The 3,595-nt window shown below is 44.7% G+C and overlaps 1 long non-coding RNA gene across 1 annotated transcript; it reads right to left on the reverse strand.

Moving 5' to 3' along the window:
* Positions 1 to 906: 906 nt before the first annotated feature.
* On the reverse strand, positions 907 to 3,363 carry LOC120969474 (uncharacterized). The gene is made up of 4 exons (XR_012188389.1): positions 3,019 to 3,363; positions 1,569 to 2,346; positions 1,126 to 1,187; positions 907 to 1,024 (listed from the first exon to the last, which is right to left on the reverse strand). It is a non-coding gene; the product is annotated as an uncharacterized lncRNA (long non-coding RNA).
* Between the last annotated feature and the right edge of the window lie 232 nt (positions 3,364 to 3,595).

Raw genomic sequence — 3,595 nt, forward strand, 5'->3', positions numbered from 1 at the left:
GGTTGCCCTTGAGTTTGTAACCTTGTATGTCTATGTAAACACCCCATTTATATAGATATATGAAAAAACAGTAGGAGTTCTCTCCTACTGTCAATTCCCTCAAAAAAACAATGGAGTCACGAAAGTTTCAGCAAGAAAATTGGATGGGCGTGGACAAGAAGAGCATAGCATGAGAGGGTGAGGGAGTCGAGAGATACCTTTCATGGCGTCCAGTAGGGTTGGAGCAGCGGCGACCCGGAGGAGTGAAGCGATGGTGTTCCCTTGCTTGTGTTTGCATGCATCAGGGGGGGAGGGAGGGAGGGGAGCGGCCAAATCAAAACAAGCAAGCAGAGGGGGAGGGGGTAGAAGAGGGACCTTGCATTCTCATTCTGTGGTTTGGAGCCCCATGTCCATTTCCATGGAGAAGAAGCACATGGTTGCCGGTGCCGGTGCCGTGGCTGTTTATCATTTATATGAGAAAAACAGAGCATACTTCAGGTTTATGTGAACATCTACAGATTTTTCCAAAATAAGAGTTCAGCAAGCTACCACCTTCAGCCTCCTAATTTATCAGAGAACATCATTTGTTAGTTTTGAGAAACCAGGAAAAACAAAGAAACATTAGGCACATTTGAATAAACATGTCAACAAAATGAGTGATATAGATAGAAAAACAGCAAAAAGAAATTCAGTAAAAAGAAACGCTTGTATAGTCGATCAATATGTATTTCTAAAACTGATATATTATCTTGATAACATGTTTATTTTCTATCCAATGCTTGATTGTAGCATAAAATTACACCATGGTAAATTTGGAGAAAGTCCAAGCTTCAGTTCCAGGCTTTAACCACTTGGTCACAAATTTAAGAAAAAGTAAAGACGACAGCCCAGTGGTCATGACATAAATTGTGCCTGCTAGTTCAGAAACATCAATACACCTAAACAGAGGAACTTACTTCCTAAGCCGGTGATGCTACTTTATCGATGCAACTGGCCCACATTGGTTCATGTGCGAAGACCGCGTTGGTCCAGTCCTTGATCTTGTCTACAAATAAAACGATCATCTCAGCCTATACCTTTCAGGTGACAAGATATTCTATACAAAGTCTGCACGCATTGGTCGCCCAGAACAGGAATGGAAACCACCTCCACCGTCGATGAGGATGAAACCACCTCCACGCACCCACAATGTCACTCTAGTTGTTTCTCTATTAAAATGTGAACCATCCAAAGATAACTTTTATTAAATCTTGCAGTGCAAATAGCAAAAGAGATGAACATCAGTGCATTATTAAACATAAGAGATGCATGTCAGTGCATTAGTACCCAAACTAAAATTAAAACTACACATTGTTACATGCTGCACTGTTTTAAGTGAAAAGAGAAACATGATACTATCTAAGCTACTTCCTTTCGATTCCACATGCCACTTCCTTCTAAGGTATAAACTGTACTAAAAGGAATAGATAGAACAATGTACATATATGATTGTGCATAATATCGGGGATACAGAATGAAACCCCACCATCTCATGTTTTGCATGTAAATACATTGCCTGCACTAGAAGGAAGATAGAACAATGTGCATACATGAATGGTGTCGGTGGTTGTGCTGGTACGTGGTTCCACTTTGCCACCAGATGACTCATTGAGACCAACGACAAGTCCAGTAGTAGAAGTAGAATAAGGGACACGAATGTCACAGACAATAAGGCTGCAATTGGGTTTGCCATGATGACTACCCCATACCATATCCCCTTTCTCTTGCAGAATGCCACTAAGAGAACAATACCCTCGATTTTAAATTCCCAAATTGGATTGAACACTATGAGTAAACTGATGAGAGAGACCCCCATGGCAGTCACAGGAGCAACTGATGCTAACATCATATAGGTACCAGGTGCATAGGCAATTATGAAGCATGCTAACACCTTTCAAAAGTGCACTTCCTGCTCCGAAGGAATAGTGTGGGATCTCCAGAAAAGATGAGAGAAATTGTACCCATGGTTGAGAAAGCAAAGGCAATTGTGTACAGATGGAATAATGAGAGTGCTGATTGCTGGAGAGCAGAAAAATAACACTGATTAAAGTCAGAAGAGGCTAAAACAAAACATGGTAAATTAATTGAGTAGAGAGGAGAAATTTGACCTTGAATTCGTACAGGGCGGCAAGTGCATATTGCAGCATATATAGTATAGCCCTTTCTTGAGAGGCCGGACCAAGTATCCATGGACGAATGAAACTACTTTTGTTGCCTTTTCTAGATCAGAGCATTGGATGGATTCTTCTCGAAGAAAAAGGAGATCACAATGTTGTGACCTGAACTCAGCAACATTGGGGTAGGAGCCGAGTAGATGGCGCACTGAAACTACAACCAAACCCCCAACAGGAGTCGTGTAAAAAATAATCAGAAGTTACATTACTGAAAAAGTAAAACATATGTTTTCTTGTTTTGATCTTACACTGGAGATCATAATATAACAACACAATTATTTTACTTTCTCAACAGAATCATCTTTGATGAAAATGTCTATGCTTAAAGATCAATCTAACTACCCTTATAGCCCGCCCATGTGTCGCTGCATATTAAAAAACTGCAACTTTGGTATGTCAAGCTCAAGGCACCATCCTGCTTGACAACGCTTAGCCCAGAACTCACTACGCAGCCTCCACAGTCCACACTGAACCACAGCAAGGCAACTAAGGATTATCCATGAGAGGTTCTAGACCGTTTCCTATGAATGAGTCTCTCTAGCCAATGGTAACATATACACCTAACTATCCAGAACAAAGGAACTAATTTTATGAATATGTATGATGCCAGTCAGCCATGCTCTAGTCTGTACCAAGCTATCTATACGAAAACTTGCAATCACACAAGATAGAAACCAATCATCTGTGAAACTTGAACCCACGAACCACGAGGAAGAGAATTCATTGGGGGGCGTCGAAACCTCGAGGGAATCGGTGAGGCGCACGAGCAGGAACCCATAATGGATGCGAATTCGAAGAATGTTCTGGAGGCAGGATCCGTGCTCACCTTGGGCGCGGCAGTGGATGAGGAATCCTGGACGATTTGGTCGATGAGGAGGAGATGGACGAGCATCTCGTCGTCGCTGAACCACGCTGCCCCTCGAGCAGAAGCGCGCGCCAGATCGACGCAGCTCCAGCGCCGTTGGGGGTCAGCCTCAATCCGCGGGGCCATCACCACCGACACGCCGACGGGGACGCACCGCTCCCGCCCGGCCCTGCAGACCGCCGGCTCGGAGGATTCGATCCGGTGAGGGACGAATCCACACAGGAGAGAAGGTGAGGGGATTGAGAGAGGGTTAGGGCCGGTGGAGATGGGGAGAGGGCGCACCACGGCAAGGGGGCGCGGGGACGGCGGCGGCGGCGGCTCTCCCTCGCGTGAAGAGGAGAGAAGCCGATTGGGGAGCATTGGGCTTTTATACCTTGTGGAGAAATTCCGAAAATGCCCTCGGCGAGGTATGGGAATTACGGCGGTGGCATGAGATCTTTTCGGTGGAGAGCAGACTATTCATTGCAGTAGTATTTTCACTTTGATCCTACGGCCCATATCTTCCCAGACCGAGATCCGATAGCCGGAAATCCATCAA

This window comes from Aegilops tauschii, chromosome 7 (genome assembly GCF_002575655.3).
Source record: "Aegilops tauschii subsp. strangulata cultivar AL8/78 chromosome 7, Aet v6.0, whole genome shotgun sequence".
NCBI classification, from domain to species: Eukaryota; Viridiplantae; Streptophyta; class Magnoliopsida; order Poales; family Poaceae; genus Aegilops; species Aegilops tauschii.